The 18,435-nt window shown below is 37.7% G+C and overlaps 1 long non-coding RNA gene across 1 annotated transcript in view; it reads left to right on the forward strand.

The window, feature by feature from the left end:
* The first annotated feature begins 1,137 nt into the window (after positions 1-1,137).
* Positions 1,138-18,435, forward strand: part of LOC141957085 (uncharacterized) — a 41,962-nt gene continuing 24,664 nt past the window's right edge. Inside the window, exon 1 of the long non-coding RNA XR_012633061.1 lies at positions 1,138-1,238. This is a non-coding gene — a long non-coding RNA (uncharacterized LOC141957085). The remainder of the gene's footprint in view (positions 1,239-18,435) is intronic.

Genomic DNA, 18,435 nt, shown 5'->3' on the forward strand with positions numbered 1-18,435 from the left:
AATGCAAATACTGAAGGTTAATATCAAAATTATCAGATTACCAGTAAAAAAATCTCATCAATAAATACATCTTATCCCACAACAACTGTGAAAGACAAGCAAACAGCAAAACTTATCTTGCTTCTTAGCATATGAATGCTCTTAGATAAAATTCTCATCTAAAAACAATTTGAAATAGTTTTCATACCAGCCTCCTAGCCTGCACAGGATTTAGGGTCTGACAAATGATATAGTAGTAGCATATTCTGACTAAAGCATTTCTGCACATGTTAAATGATCTTCAGTGCATCCCTTCAAAAAGTGATGGAATACCGGAACTACAGACTTATCTTTCAATATTTTCTCTTCATTTAAAACAGATCTTCATACTAAAGATCCTGCAAAAAATCTCATTCAGTGAGGCATTTTCTGAATAATTTGAAACCATGCTAAAAATACCTTCATAGCTTTATATGGTTCAAATACCAATTGTTAGTGATAAGCATGTAATTATTTTTTATTTTATTTTATTTAACTGGAAAAATAATATAAAAATTATGATAAGAATTTCTTGTCATTCTGTTTTGTAATTTTTAATATACGAATTCTCAAGATAGGGCTTTTTCCTCTTTGCATACACCTAAATATTCACACAATACTAGTGTCCTGGTTCAGCTAAGATAGGGTTAAGTTTCTCCCAAGCAGGGGGAAGGAATCTCCAGCCGGAGATTCATACCATGCTGACGTCAGGTCCGGCGTGGTGCGGGAAGCTTTGCTTTGTGACTTTGGTCGCAGGAAGCACGGGGCTGTCTGTATCCATTGTGATATTTCTCTGTATATCTTTTGTCTTGTTTACTGTTATTGCTGTTTATTGTTAGTGTTATTGCTATTGTTGTTGTTCAGATTGTATCTAGTACACTGTTGTATTAAATTTCTCCTTATTTCTACCCCAGGGTTTGTGCCCTACTCAGTCTGAGGGTGGGGGAGGGACAACGGCAACGTGGTCTCCGGTCCCGGCAGGGCTTTAACCACCACAACCAGAAATGCATACTAATTTTCAAAAAAAGTCAGGTCCGGTGGCATACATGTTAAATATTAACAAGGTCATCTACTTTTTAACCTTTATTCTCGTCACTGTAGAGCTGACACATCTGTGCTCTTCATAGTCCCTGAGAAGGACATCTGGACATCCTTCTGAGAAGACATCAAAACCCACCAATGGTTTGAGGTTTGGGAAGATGAGTTCTCAGCATGGTCAGGTCAGAAACTTGGGTTCTTGTGAAGTTTGGGGTGGAGTAGACTAATTCAGGGGAGAGAAGGCATAAAGTTGCTTTGGCATGGCAGTGCTAGAAATTATCCTATCTTGTCTGTATATTTTGGGTTGCAGAGATATCCACTATAGAGCAGTTCCAGATACTGGAATTTTCTGTAACTGCAGTGTGGTGCAGGGATCTCAGAGTATACCATACCTCCATTCCCTTTCATCCTTTTTAAGTCAGGCCTTTTCTGCTATTCCTTTTGACCTTACATGAAAAAGCTGCATGCTGAGCATGAACTGTAAAAATCTTGAACTATTAAATTAAAAAATGTACACATTGGCAAGGCAAGTGAGAGGAGGATGGTAAAACCAAAAGCAGGAAGAAAGAGGATTCAAACTCCCAGCAGGATGGAAACTTGTCACTCCAGCTCCACCTGCAACAATTGCCTAGAGAAGAGATTCAGGGCTCTGCTAAATGATGGGGAAGAGAAGAGAGACATCAGGCAGCATGACCAGGGTCTTCAGACTGAGACCAGAACTATGAAGAGGACAGCCATAGTCCGTGGTCTCCAATTACAGCATTTGTGGGGAAGATGCACCTATTTTCCAGCAAAGGAGGTTTGCTGCACCCACCCCTCTGCCGACTCCCCATGTGGGCATCATGAGTCGGAGAGACAACTTAATGATAGATGAACAGGATAGATGAACAGGAAAGAGCAAAGAACTCTGTGATTTTTCAGTCTCAGTCAAACTCTGCTCCCGGACCTCTCCATGTGCCAGCACAGTTTCTGAACAGACAGCCAGCAGTGGGAGAGCAACAGGTTAGAGAATACTTTTATGAGATGGATGTGTTCAATGCCAGAGTTCCATGAGACACACTTAAGAGTACTAATAGATGTATGATGTGATTGCAGACTGTTTATTGTTTGTGAAAAATCATGACAGTTACAATAAATTAACTGAAGTTAACTGAGCATTATCCCAGTTCTAATTTTTTCCCTAAACACAATATAGGTATTTGCTGAACAGCCAATATTGAATTGATCACACTTCACATATATATTTTTTATTTATATAAAATAGAAACTCCTGGCACCTTTTAAACTTTCTGTAATTCGCACATTATCCTTAACCAATGAGTCAGTACTCAGCAATAGGAAAATCTTCTAACAGCTGCAAGATGGTGAAGAGACTTTGTTTTCCTAAGTAAATAGTCAACATCTCTAAAATAAATACTTACATATGTTAGAAATATTTGGGTTTAAGTTTTTGGTCAATTTACTAGACAACAGATACTGTGCTGTTAATGGACGTACTTTGCTTTACTTCTGAGCTACTTTACAGAAACGTCTGTTCCATGGATTTTCGGCTCATAGCAGCTCTTTACCCTAACCATATACAACTGAAAAAGGAGCAAGATTTTTTGCAATTGTTTCAGCTTACTGAATTTTTATGATTTGCAGTTTTTACTGTTGGTCTAAGTCAGACTCGGTGTTCTGATTTTCACAAAATAATGGTGCCAAAATGTGAATTCTAAAGATACCCACATAACTTTTTTCTGCATGAATAGTCCTCTTCCTAATACCTTCTATTATTCTCACAAGTCAAAACATTCAGATCCAGATTCAGCTCCAGACTTTCTCAACTTACAGAGTGATCTGGGTCTTTGCCTTTGGGCTTGTCACACCTACTTGTAAGTGTAGGTACTGGAAGACTGTCTAGAAAAACTTTTTCCAGCCCAATAAAAAGTTCAAGAGTTTTCCATCACTGAATACCAAAGTAAATCCAAACACTCTTCAAGACTTTACATGAGAGATAAGTAGTACCTTTCCCCTTAAGGGAAAAGCACTTAAGGTTCTTACCAAAGCGGGAGATCTATCTTAGGATCTGCCTAATTTTCTCCAATAATTTTTACACTGAATTGATCCTACCCAGACAGTATGGTTTGGTGAGTGTCTGGAGAAGCACACCTGTAAAAAGCACGTGTCAGCTTGCCAGTTTTGCCCTGCCTGACTTTAACTAGAAATGATGTGGATGAGCTGACATTTGCTGTAGAAATAGCTGATTTCCTACTGCTCAAACAATAAATAACAGACATAGATTCACATGAATTTAAAAGAATTTAGGGTTTCCATCCTAGTAAACTTTCTAGTATCTATATCAGTTTAATATCTCGATAAACACAAGAACAGTTTGCAGACTAGCTCCTTAGACAAACATCTTTTTAGGTTGAATATAAAATCCATACTGATGTTCCACTGTTACTTTTCAGTATTTTCAAGAATTGAACACAGATTATATAAACTTTAATGTATCTAATAAATGCAAACTAGCTTCAAAACTTCCCATTTTTACAAAATTGAAAACTGATCTCTTTGAGAAGTTCTACATCTCAAGCCCCACTGAGACACTTAATTTGAAAGTCTAAGACAATGAAGTTGCCTCCCTGGGTTTTTTTTCAGAAATCTATTTCAACAATAACCACCTAGAAAAACTCTTTTTCTGTTACTCTTTGATCCTCTATCACTTCTTTAGCAAGTGCTCATATCTAAAATCCTTTTCCTAAAGTAACAGTTGTTCTTGATTAATTGAAAAGGATGGGGACTCTGCAGGTTTTCCTATGAATAAGCACAGACAAGAAATTATTACATTCACTTCCCAGTTTGTAAGTGATTTAGAAAACTGAATTTAGGATCATAGACATTCAATTGCCTTCAACAGACTGCAGAACATCCAGAATGAAATCTGTGTCAGATTCCACTCTTTAGCCCAAGGAAACTACAAAAACTGGTAACTGAAAACAGCTTGGTGATTTACAAGAATCTAAGTGCACAAGTATAGACTTAATACTGATATTGAGTAGTAACAGTTAATCAAATGACAAACATGTATATCTTATCTCTGAGCTTTGCAGTGCTGAGTTTTCCATGGCCAATTTGCTGCTCCCTGGTAAAGAGTGGATTAGAGAGAATGCTTGATGAATGTTACTGCTGGAATTGTCTTACAATATGAAGGAATAATCACCATATTGAAAAACACACTGTACTCAAAGAAGTACTCTGATCTATTCTGGATTTTTAACTGAGCATGAGTAGTGCCAACTAAAATGGCTAGGGCTGTATATTTTCAGTAGTATTCATCCTGTGCAGAGAATGAATATTAAGAGAGGGTTTTCCCCCACCGGAGGTTGTTTCAAAGCAAATTAATACAAAGCTGAAGATTTCATTTCTTCTCAGGTATTTTAATCAATTACAGGGAAGGAGGGAAAGACAGAAATATATTAATGGACATGGACATTGTCAGGCTCTTCCTAGACAGACCTCCCCAATCATATTTTTGCTGAAATTTACCACTGATGAATTTGCTAGAAAGAAATGTTTTCTGATTATAGACCGAGGACAGTTTTGGAGACTGGACTATGTGGTATCTCTATACTACTTTATGACCCTTTAAGAGGCATCCACACTTCTTTACAGTCATTGCTTAAGATAGCAATGATTTAAAACTATCATCTGTAAGGCCAAACAGATAGTATGTTATTTTCAAAACGATGAAGCAGAGATGAAAATGATGAAAGACCACTGAAAAAAATCATTACTGTAGACACAGGCATATGTGGTTATGAAATTACTCAGGGTGTGCTATTGGTTACCTCATATATTGGAACAGAACTGAGAATAAAAGGACAGTCCCAGCATTATGTCCTAGTAAAGTGAAAGAGAAAAGGTAGCTGCATTTTTGGTTTCCAAGCCAGCTTTAGGAATTACAAAGCATTTCTTCCAAGAAATCTCTAAGAATGACCACCAGGATAGCTAGGCTCAGTTCAACACTCATTTTGCAGATTTCATCTTTGCACTGCCTGTCTGAAATCATCACAGAAGTCACAGATGTATTTCAGCACAGATCAAAGACAAGATATAATTCTACCACTACTAAAAGCAGTACTTGTCTACAATCAAAGAATAAAACAGCAGCATAGCAAGATCATTTTTAGCCTAGGGCTTATGTTTATGTTTCAAACTTAATAATCTTTTTCACTTTGGCCTTGCAAAGGGCAATAGCTCAACACTGACAAACATCACCCACAGAAAAACTTCACGCCACCATGCCTGGCTCCCAGTCATAAGTCAGCAGCATTACCCTGGAAAGGGTATAGAAATTATGTAAATAGACAATGGTAACTCCTCTGTACCTTTTGCAAATTCACAATGACCTATACATCAAGGATTTCCTGAGCCAGAAGTGATCTTTTGTATGAAATAATATTCCTGGACTGACATTTTCCATGAGTTTGTATATCTGCTTTTTAGAGCTCTAAAAGCTTCTGACACCTACTTTTGAGTGTGGCCAACCACCCCCTGGCTGACCTACACATGGTGTGAGAAGTTACCGTCTTCTGTCTGTTCTGAAACTGAGACCTGATCATTCCCTCTAAAACTTCTCATTCTTTTATGAGAAGAAAGGACCATGAATCCTCCTACCTTATTTATCTTCTCTGCTCTACCCTTCGTGTCCAGATCAGTCCTAGGTGGGGCAGGTCTGTTCATTTTTCTCATTTGAAAGATATTTCATACTACTGATCAGCTTTCTTGCCTTCCTAGTACCTTTTCTGGTTCTCCTATACACTTCTTGTATTAGATGAACTACTGCTACACACAGGATTTGCAGTTTGGAATACAGATTTGGACACTAAAGTCATCTTATTTTTCTTTCCTTCAGTTCTTTTTGTAACAATTCCTGACACTTTGTTTGCTTCACCTGCTACCAAACATTAAGCTGAAGTTTTTGCAGATACATTAGATCTCCAAGATCTCTTTCCAGAGTGGTGACAGCCAGTTCAGAGATCATCACTGTCCCTGTAAAATGAGGATTGGTTGTCTCTCATATACATCACCTTGTGTCTATCAGCATTGGCTTTCTAGTGTGACTTCATCACATATTCATCCAGTACTCTGAAATTCCTTCCCAGCTCTTTGCTGTCAGCTTTTTGTTTCTCATCAGCAAACCTTATTTTATCTATACTTCATACCACGTTTAATTTATATTTTAGGGCACTTAGTTTTTACAGGCCACCCAGATATGCATTTATATTAACATCAACTGTAATTCAACACAATGACACATTGTCATCATCAGTAGGCATTTGCAGCTAGATTATCCAGGTCTGTACTCTGAAACAATTACTGTTAGCTTGTTTGGGGGAAAACAATTACAACCACCAGAAAAATGCCTCTCAATATAATCAATAATGTTATTGCTAAAGCATTTTGGAATTCCCAACTTAGGACAATTTAAATGAACTCAAAGTAGAAATTCAAAATATTATTTAATTATTTAATTCAGTTGTTACTTTTGCTTCTCATTTTAGGGGAGTTTATTTTAAAAGCTGATAGAAAATTGAAATGTATGTTTGAATATAAATATTCATATGGAAATATATATTTGGCATTAATATTTGCTGTAAGACACTTTTTTATTATGTTTTCAGTGAAGCATTTCCACAGAATTTTCAGTTAGTTCAAGTGTTTTTGTACACATCTAGTGAGCTTTGTTTTACTTTTAAGACCTCTTTTGCTCTGATATAAGAGTAAAACCAAAATGTTAATTAACTTTATAGCTGCATTCATGCATTCAGATGTTTTAATCACTCACTTTAGACATACACAACTCGGCCATTTGAGCACACAGGCAACAAGAGTTATCTCTATGAACTTGGAAGATCAGAGTAAATGACAGAGAAATGACAAACGTAATGTTTATCTTTCAAACGGAATATGGAGAAGCCCAAAACCACAAGACCCATGGGACTTCAAGTCTCAGAAAGCTACTCGAACCATTTCATTTCTAAAGGGATTAGAAGAAAACAGGGGTTGTAGACCAGAGCTTGTTTTTCTAAAACAAAATCACATTAAACCTTCTCCAGTAGAGTAATGGGGACTGCGTCCACAGGTTCTGGGGACACAGGCACGGGTGACAGATTCCACATTCAATATCCCAGCCTAAATAAGGATGTTGTCATTATTTCGTGTGCCACTGTAAAATAAACTAAGGTCTAGATGAAAACACAATGGAGTTTGTGAAAACTGGGTGGAAAAATTGCTCTTGAAGGCTAATTTTCAGTAGGTCCTTACAGAAATCATAGGAGAGAGCCAATTAAAAAAGGAGAAGGATGAAAATTTGTTGGTACCTCCAAGCTGGTTAGAACAGCCCACACATTGGAGGACAGGCTTAGAATAAAAAATGGTCTTCACAAATTGGAGATACGATCTGTGGAAGATGATGCTGCTTAATAGGGACAGGAGTTCAATATTGCTCCTCAGTAGGTATAGGTACATAAATAAAAAAGGTATGGTAGGAATTCTGCAGAGGAAGATCAGTAGTCATTGTGGATTGCAAAATGGACATTAATCATCCATGTCATGATGTTGCGAAGGGCACGTGGAACAAGTCTTGTCACTACCCAGGCCTCAGCTGTACTATGTCTAGTTTTGACAACCTTGATCTTCAACAAAAGGAGGTCAAACTGTAGTGGAGTTCAGAAGAGACCACCGAGATCAATCACAGGTCTAGAAAACATGAGGAAAGATGCAGTGGCTATGGAAAAGAAGGCTGAGGCAGACATAGTAACCTTCCAGTACGTAACAGGCAGCTGTTAGAAGGAGCAGAACACTCTCTTCTCTGTATGCACCCTGAACAGAAGTAGTAATGGCTGCGAAGCGTGACAGAAGATTTAGATTACAAGTAAGAAAATACCTTCCATAGACAGAGCACTGAAAAAGTTCACTGGGGAAGGTTACAGTTTATCCTCTGACCAAAGTTTCTCAGAATAGGAGAAACAAACCCCTGGCAGGAATGCCTCAGGGCAGGCAGATGCACTAAACGAGCCTCTTGGTGCCCTTTCCAAGAGCATGATTATGTGACATATCACTTGAAGAATCAGAATATCACTTGGCTAGAATTCGTATGTGGTCATTTACAGTATGCAACATTGCTTAGTCAAGCCACAACCTTGAGCCTCTTAGGAGAAATTCCACGATTGAAATACAGATGGGATTCAGTGAAGAGTTTAAAAATGCTGTATTCTTGAGTGTCATATCCAACACAAGCACACCTGCCTGCTCGTCAAGTTGAGCTAGATGTTTTTAAACAATGGAAGGAGACTATGTTAAAAGGTTACCCTTTACGGTAGGCATGTACCTACTCACTCATTAAAAACAAGCACACAAACAAACAAACAAACTCAAAACTGGTTTGAAAACTACAGTTCTCTCACCAAAATTCACTGGTCATCTGGTGTCTTTAATGAACTGCCAATAAAAACAAATTTAATCATTAATTAGACCCTTATATGTATATTTCTTAGCCACTAATAAGCCTGAGATCTCAATGCCACATAATTACCAGTTTCAAATATTTTCATTAATCCAGTTCACATACCATTTACTAAGCTTCTCTGTCTTTCTTAATGATTTTTTTTTTTTTCTGGTTTGATCTTCTTCCCCCCTGTGTTCTCACATTTTTTCTCTAATTGCTGCCAATTCAGTGACTTTACTTTTAGATTGGAAGGAAGAACAACTACTTTCAAGATAACTTTGGATTGTTAAAATAAATACAGCCAAATGTGCATAGCCATCCCTGAAGCTCTTTGTAACAGAGAATAAGGAAATACAAATGGTTCTTTAGGCATGTTTTGAATTCTTGGACTTCCTAGAAAGTAGGTTAATATACTAACATTTAAATCTCTGTGCTAATCTGGGGGACTGACAATGTTGTTATGTATCTGCTCCATGCTGAAACATTCTTGCACTTTGGGAAAAGGATTATTATTAAAACATTTATGAGATGTTCCACCCTTTACTTTTCCAGAAGTTGTTTTTAATCTTATTTTTTAAAAAACATTGGAATTGTGAGTAATCTGTGGTTTAAGGTGACCTGTGAAGAATTGTGCCTAACTTTTTACTGGTTTTGCCAAATAAGCTTGAGAATCTTACTTTAAAAAAAAAAAAAATCCCCTGAACAAACCTTGTTTTAACTTCAAAATAACCAGAATATCTTCTGTCTGGGAATCAGCATTGTTCACTGGCATTGTGTCTGGGAATCAGCTTTGTTCATACTCAGCTGAATAATATTTTTTGAGAACTAAAAACATCCTGTTCCTTTTGCAGCAAGATCAGGCAGGAGTGCACTCACTGATCAGCTAGGAGTGCAGAGGCAAGCTTCCAACAAAGACAGCTTTCCTCCTAAGTGTTTTAGGCACTTGAATTAGATAACTGAGACATAAATTTATAGCCTATAAGATTATATTGCATAAAATTCTGACCCGTTTCAGTTCTCCAGTTGCTGCTTCTTTTATCTCACCAGAATCACAGGGAGGCATGTCATTCACTTCAAATGGTGTAACTGGCCAGCAGCTTAGTCAGTATATCAACAGATAACAGGAGATAGAAATGTCTGAGAAAACAAGCATAGTTAAAGAAAAGAATCCAGCCTTTTCTGTGACTCAAAAGGCTAACATTAGTGCTGGTTTTTTTAAACTCATGTACCTAGAACTACAGAAAACTACCGTAAATACAAATTCAGATTTTTCAGAAAGAGATGTAGGAGGACTGACAGTAAAATTGGCTAGAAGTAGCTAGCCCAGATAAAATTACTAGACTATTCTGCTATACTGCTAAGGAACATATTTTACTCTCTTAAGTCAAAGAAATTTCCATTGACTGAAATGATAGTTTCAGGCTTTATCTTCATGCATAACTTTAATGGCAAAAGAAGCAGTATGCATACAGAAAAGAATAAACCTATTAGTTTGCTTGGCAGGATGTTAAATATCCACTTTTTAATAAGATATCATGATATGCAGAGCTGTATTCAATTTCAGTCTGTTCTATATTTTTAGTGAATTCTGCGCTGCATACCTATGTCATTCAAAGCACTGCTGTTAGCCTGGGAGAAGATGCTGTTAGTGTGAAGGTTGCTGTTAAACTAAATACACGAGTAACTAAACTTTAGCTGAGAAAGAAGACTGTCAACAAGTATTTTAAAAATTGTTTACCAATACAGTAAAAATATTTCTACCCCTACTGGCTAGCTATTGTTCATGCATTGCTACTGATAGCAAAGACAAATGTGCTGTAGGACTCATCTCCACTAAGCTGCGTTCTACACCTCAGTAATGCTTATCCTTGTACTTGCCGTCATTCATGTTACATTTTTTTAATAATCTGATAAAGGAAAAATTAAAAAATCCAAACTATGAATCAGTGAAATAGCACATTTACTTCTTGTATTTTATAAGAACTTACACTTCTTTGTTTACTAGACAAAGTAAATCTAATTACGTTATGTGCAATAGAAATAAACGTTGCCAAAATTTTAAATAGGAAGACCATTAGGAAAAAAAATGTGTTTTGATGTTTTGATATTGCTATTTATTAATTGGGCTTAATCTATGTAAAGCCCGTACTCACAACACAAATAATAAAATCTGAAAATATTTAGGCTGCCTGTGTGCTGAAATAACTGTCTATCAAGGTGACGAGAGTTGTGTCATCACTTCCTTGTATTCTCTTGGCTGTCTTCTATCCATCTCTTTTCTTATACTTGGGGCATGTCAGGTTTAAGCAATCCTGAGTCTGCTTCTCTGATGTTTAGGCCAGAAATCTGTATCACAACTGTATCTGGGGCTGAACCTGAGCTAATATGTCCTGCTGCACCAGGCTGCTTTATCACACAACAAGCTCCCTGGGAGCAAGGCCATCTCTCTTCTGGGCTTGTACATCACCTAGCACATCAGGGTCCCAGGGTCGAGCAGAAGGACTCCCTGGTGCTATAAATGTGAAAAAAAAAAACAGTTAAAACAGGGGCACTTCATGAAGTGTCATCATCATTCAAATCCCCAGAGGCTTAGGTGATTCAAAAAACTCCATCTCACCGTACACTTTGCATAATTGCCTTTCTCATGAGCTGCTTCCTCCACCACTGGTCCCATCCCTGGCTAACTTCTTAATTAACTTTTTTTTCTGCTGACAACCAGGACAGGCTTAGAAAATTCCTTGGTGTCCATAGACAGTAATTTGAAAACTACTGATCATTATATTCACTGCTAGAAGAGAAAAAAACTGTATTCTCCCTTTGAATTCCAGCCTGCTCTAGGCACTGAGATATATTTTAAAAGACACAGGTATAAATAGTTGGCTTCGTCCAAAAATAATTTTTACTATATTTTGTTTTCTTTAAAGTATCAACACATTACTTTTTAACTGAAAATCAAAATTCTTAAAATTCAAATTCCTCAAAAAAAAAAAAAAAAAGCACTCAGGGAAGATGCTTGAGAAGTCTTCTTTTTTCAACATTTGCCTCAAATCTTTCCTAGCAATCCCACTTAGAGATTATTGATATGTTTACAGTGCTATGTTTTTCTTCATTTTAAGCAACCTTCAGCAAATACTGAATTCTCAGTAGACTATAATGGAAATTAACTACTAAGATAGATCAAACTTTATATGGGTAGTATTTTGACATGCAGAGTATTCTTATTCCTGTGTGAGAAGTAGGAAGACAAGTAGTAAAAATCTGTAAAAGCTGCAGTAAGGGATATCTGAGTCAGCTGGATTTCGTTTACAATGCCATTGATCTTTATAATTCAAATGATTATTCCTTAAACCTTTTGAATTTAATTTCATTAGTTCTCTGCCTTTCATGAATCACTTAATTGCTTTTTGGAGAAAAATAATCAATGTAAAAAAATACATTTCATGACTGATAAAAATGTAATTCCATAAAGATTGATTAAACTTTGGGAAATATTCCAGCCTGAACGTAATAGCTTTGGAGAATGAGTCTTTACTTGAATGGAAAATACCACTGCAGTCAGGGCCTTGCTATTAGTACCAGAAGCCTTGAATACCCACAACTCCAGCTGAAGTCAGCTTGATACATGACTGTTCAATACCTCCAAAAATCACGTCCATAACCAGCTTCTTCCATCTGCAGCTCTGCAGTATCACTCAAAAGTTTTACTAATCCTACTGAGAGACATGATGAAGGGGAACTCAGTCACACCTTGTTGGGAACAGATGTTGCAGCTGAAATGAAATATAGGTAAACTGAGTTTACGCCCTCCTGATTTGAATAATATATTTCACAGCCATTCTTCAGAGGAATTTAACCCACTCTGGGTTTTCAATTAGTGCTGCGATACTGTTAAGAAGGCTTATACCAGCACAGACCTCTCACAGACCATTGCCTTATCTGCAGATGGTGACTGGCACTAGAGAAGAGGAGACCAATTCCCCAGTATCAAAGGAGAGTTTTCCAAATCCAGATTGTTAAAGGGTATCTCAAAACTTATCTCACAAGGTTCTTTTTTCCTTCTAGCATTTTCTCTTAGCATTTGCTTTCATAATCCTGACTATTCATCATATATGTATCTGTTAAATTACTTTTTTTAATCCAAAAGGAAATATCAGTGTACTGCAGACAGGGAGGAGATTATAGCAGTTTGGGAGAGAAGAGGCTGTGCACTATCTCTGCTGGAAAACAGGAGTAAAAAACAGAAATGTGGGGGTAGGAGCTACCCACAACAGCTCCCAGCGCTTCCTTCCTCATGACTCCCAGACCCTAAAGCCCGAGCTCCACTCCACACTCTAGGCAACCCTCCCAACTAATGCAAGGACCTTTCAGTATTCCCCGTTGCCTTGATTTCCCCCCACCCATAATCCAAATCCTTCCCTGCACATCCCAATACACTAAGGGATTTGCTGATTTGGCTTCCCATTTCAGAGCTCAGGAGATGGTCATGGCTCTGTCCAGCTGCCAGGACTGCCACCAGAAACCCTCACTGTGTTGCTCCCTGTGACTGAAACCTCAGAAATCTTCTTATTGACCACAACGTACAGTCTGGCCCAGACCATTCCCTCCCTTCACCCTCCTTTGCAAGTGTGTGTTGTTTCACGTAACAAAAATCTACTCAAGGGGCACTCTGAAGGCAGAAAAATGGCATATACAGGGGAAAAGCCAGAGGTAAGGCTCCATATTCTTGTAAAACTTATGGATGGGAATACCTTTGTCAGTCCCATAGCTTAATTCCACCAGGTCTGAAAAAGTATTTTCTTTGCACATTTTAAATTTGCCATATTTCAGAAAAATCTCTTTGTTCTTTTTTTTATGAGGTTGTGAGAGCAGAATTTCTTTATCTGTCATCTCTAAAGTTATTTTTTCATTTTCTATCCTTGCCCCTTGCACAGGTCTTCCTAAAATAGACACTCCCCATGCTTTCAGCATTGTCATTAGAGAGATTTTCAAACACTTAATCATGCTATGACCTTTTTCTGATTGCCCTTTAATTTAACAATATCCTTCCTAAAATAGGATAACAGTCCCTTGTGCAGTAGTTCATGTGGGAATAATAATATATATTATTTTATATTTTCTTCTTTATCCACCTTACTCTCTTGTTTGCTTCTATCACCAGAGGCAGTGTGAGCACCAACCCTCATTAGGCTGTCCTCAAACTTATGCAGATACTTCTCTGAGTTCACAAGACCGGTGGTCAGGTACAGTGAGAGGGAGTTTAAGGCATCTGACTGATTTCAGAATTGCTTCTCTGCAGCTCTGCCAAAGACAGTACAGACCTGACCACTAAAAGGAAGGTGTCAGTGTGACTGGGCTGATCAGATCCAGATGGTATCTGACCCCTTACTGCAGGCCACTACACTGTTGTTCTTTTTCCCTTCAGTGTTTCAGACTTAAACACTATTTTATCCCAAAACAAAACCCATCCAAACCCATGGTATCACAAGCCGTACCCAGCCTTGACAAGTAGATGTCCTTGGTTAAAAACACATATTCAAAGATAGGATAAGGTTATCAGAATGAGATTTTTAGTATACAGTTTCCAGGATTGTCCTGCAAACAATTGTAAAGATTGCAAAGAATTGTAAGATGGATAATACTCCTTTTGGAGTGAGGAGAGAAAATGCCAGACTGCCCTCATCAGAGAAAGAGATGGCATTGAGATAGATGCAGGATGAAAGTTCCCCATAAATGATTTAACAAGGCCACAACTAAAAGGAGTCCAAGAAAAGGTTCTATACGGATGGGGGGAAAAACAGCCACCACTATCAGGAAAGGAAAAAAACCTATGCAAATAGGTAACAGGGTTTAAATACATCAGCTGGTGTGAGAGAGCACAAAAAAAGACCAGCTGTTTATGCTACAGAAGTTTATTGATGCCAAGGGAAAGGTGAGTAACCTCTGCCCTCTCCTTTCTTCTAGAAAGAGACATGCAAGGAAAAAATCCTGTGAAAATGTTAGTCAGAACCATGGTGATGTCTTTCTGCTGTTATATTTAGCTTATTTGAAGTACCTCAGATAAAGACACTATTTGTACAATAAAATGAGTCATGGTGGATCACAATTAAGAGATTGAAACCCTTGCCAAGCACAGAAGAGGAAAATTATCTTCCTGTGTGATCTATATTAGTCTGTGGGATAAACTCCCCAGAGCAATCATATTTGTCCAGAGGTACATGGATAACCAGTCCAGTTTATGGAAAAGTATTCAGTCAGTCAATACTGAATCCATATTGACCCAGAGAAGTGCAAAGTGGTCTGAAACCCCTCCTCCTGCTCTGAACTCCAAGCTCAGACTCCAAGCACTTGTCTGTGAAACAAGGTTGTGAACAAATATCTCGTCCATTTCAAACCTCTGACAATAGGCACAAATTACTAAAAAAAGATGTTCTCTGCACCTTTTTAACATGTTCCTTACATGTTCAACAGTTCAGAAGCCATTTCTTGCAGATGTTTAATGCCACTATATTCTGGCTAATTCTCAGGAGTACTTAAGTTCTAGTTCCCCCTCAACTCTGGGCTTCTTGAAGGTAGAGGACTCTTTGACCATAAATGAGTTAAGAAATTGAAGATGAAAAACTATGTCCATTAAAGAAGTGTTGGATATTGTTTTGTCATCTCTTAGGATCCAACTATATTAATTCAGCTAAAGGTGTACTATATGAGGGCATTATTTAAGGACTGGCAGAGAAAAAGAGGTATTAAAATAAATATAAACAAGAAACAAACTTCTAACCCCTTCCCTTTCCAAAACCCTTAGTAATTTTGCAAAGAATCCAATTTGATGAGAATAAAATAACTCACTGAAATTAATATACAGCATTTTGGTTTGCCTCACATGTATGAATTGCTTTCATTTACGTTTAATTTGTTAGGAAAAGAGTCCTGATAGAGCCTTACTAAAGGAAAATCCACTTTTGCACTCACTCATTGCATTATTATAGACCAATGTGAACACAAAATATCTCAAGAATGCTTTAGGGGGATACAAGCTTCATTAGAAAGATAATCCACTGCAATATGATAAAACATAAGGTAGCTATTCACTCTACCATGGCACAGATGAGGACTTTATTTTAAACCCATAGCAGATTGAATTTTTGCATGATGTTTTCTTTAAACTGCCTTGCTTAATCTAGAAATACATTAAAATACTCATCTGCCAGCTGTGCTGGTTTCAGCTGTAGCAAACTGATGATTAGTATCCTCCTGACATTGTTTTCTTCACATGGAATAAAAAATGACTGTCACAGGATTATAGAAGAGGAAAAAATCTAAAGTTCATTATGTCTTGTCTTTTTTTTTCATCTTACCCTTGAATTATTTCCATAATTAACAGGTCTTGCAAATATCTCTGGTGCAGAAATGTAAAACGCTGTATTTGTCAAGTTAAAAAAAAAAAAAAAAAAAAAGCCACTAACATTCCAATCTCACTAATTTGTAGAAATGCTTTCCACAGCCACCTAAACCGACTGTATTCAGTGTGAAGGCTTGTGATGTTCTGTGATACATTGATGGTCGAAACCAGCCCACTGACTTCAGAAGGTGAAAAGTATTTTTGACTATGTCTGTTCTTCATTGTCAGCCTCCAAGGTCATTTCAAGAACTCTATATATCAGCTCAAGAACTAGACTGGCTATACTTTATGTTTAAAGACATTTTATCCTGACACACTGTTGACAAGTGCAAAGTATTTAATCCTCTAGGATTCTTTTTTTTCCTTTGATATAGATGACAGAGGCAACAAAACCACTGAACTAAGTGCAAGCAAAAATGTTATATTTCCATATAATTTTCAAGCATATACTGCATTTAATTTTTGAGCCTAGATGCAAAATATAAATCCCATGTTTATAGGATACCAAAATCCCTTAGTCCAATTAAGCTACATTTATGTTAGCAAGCAAAGCAGCCCAGCAGAAGTGGCTCTGTAAAGTGAAATAGCTGCTGAGGACCTGACACCCTCCCTGCTCACATTATGTGGGTTTTTTCTGCATCAAACTAGCTGTGTTCTGCTCTCACAGACTGACTGCAAACTTGCCACTGGTGAACTGTTGGAGTACACCTTCCACTTAAGTTCCACACAAAAGGAATCCAGTTCATATGCTCTGAGACTGCTCCACAGTGCAAACCAAAGCACAGTAGGGGAGTACAATTGAGAGGTTCACTGAACTCAGTGGATGATCCATAGATACCCTGCAAGTCTTGATCCCTTCCTCAAAGCTAAAACTTCCTGGAGTGCTGCTGTATATGTATTTCTGAGGCCTGGTCTTCAGCCATAATAGACTACACTGGATCCCACTTCTCTTATTACATCAGGTGGCACTGCAAGAAAACAGGTAGGTTATTATGGCACAGCCCGTAAGGATTAGGTTTCTACCAAAACTGATTACAGAACGGCTTTTAGCCTGACAGACACTTTTGCCTTTCACTTCAGAATGGGTGGGTAGGATTCAGATATCTTATGATAAAAAATCCTGAGGAGACCTTGAGCACACATGGCCTTCTGATATGGCTTATTTTGTCTTAGAGAAGTTGCAGGTTGAAGTCCTTCACTCCCCGCCACCACTGAGGCATCAGTGACCCTGACAGTAGTTTTGCAACGTGGGCACTTTGCTGTTTGATTGTAGTCCACTGGCTCTCTTCATATATATCATCAAAAAGCCACTGGGTAGGGGTAATTTTTTTTTTTTTTTTTTTTTTTTTTTTTTTGATTTTTCACCTAGCGGCAGATCTGAGTCAGTGACCTTGGGATGAAGGGCTCTATATTTCAGTATCATGCTCCCCAAGAAATGCTGTAACTCAGGCTGATGAAATACCTAAAGATACAATATCTCTAGTCACTCAAGGAACTTCATTTTAACTGCAAAGTGACACTACTCTGACTTACACACACCGACTATCTCTACTTTTAAAGACAGAAATGTGATCTTCTCCCAGGTCACTCCAAATACTTCTCTTGATGTTATCCTTTCCCTTCATATCAGAAAAAGGTCCACCCCAAAGCTTTCTCAAAAGCAGGCATGCAGAGAAAACTGATTTTTCTCCTGTGGATTTTAAATAAGAAAAAAAGCATGGCTTAAAGTAGGCTGTCATTTTTCCTTTTAGATGTGATCACTTCAGCTCTGGGACTAGGGCTAGTTGGTAACTCTGCTTGCTTTACTCCAAAGGAGGAATATCAAACATAACAGATAGTTAGATGTTTTTGTGTTTCATCAGACTGCAAGGTGGCAAGTAGATTTAAATCCATTGGCACAGTCTCTACTTTTCTACCACTAATCCAGGGGCAATATCACTGTCGTCTGGAGCAATCACAGATAATCTGCAAAAGGCAATCTGTTTGTGGCACTAAGGACAGGAGTGAAAATGGAGATGCAGTCTACAGTGCAAATAAGACAGCATCTCAGTGAATATAAATACTTAGCTTCCAAAATCCTAGGAGTGAAAGAGAAGAGCTGTCTTTTGCCATTTTTCCCTCCTAGAGAAGTAATAGGAAACCAGCCTTGGTCTGGAAAGTGAGATGAAAAAATGAGAAACTATAAGGCAAGTGAAAGAATAACATCACAAGCAACTGAAATACCTTCTGGATATATGTCTGGGATATGAGGAATAAACAGGAATAACTTGAAGACTTAACTAATTGGTATAACTGGCATCACAAATTCCTCATGGAATATAGTAAGTGTACAGGGAAGGACCTTGGGAGGAGTGAAAAGTACGTGAGATGCATTAGTAGAGTGATTTCTGAACTTCAGAAAAAGTATATCTGATTAAAAACAGTTTTAATGGCTCTGGTTGAGATAAAAAGAAAGAAAGGACAGTGTTGAGGCAACGTCTCTGCCGCT

This window comes from Athene noctua, chromosome 2 (genome assembly GCF_965140245.1).
Source record: "Athene noctua chromosome 2, bAthNoc1.hap1.1, whole genome shotgun sequence".
Classification (NCBI taxonomy): Eukaryota; Metazoa; Chordata; class Aves; order Strigiformes; family Strigidae; genus Athene; species Athene noctua.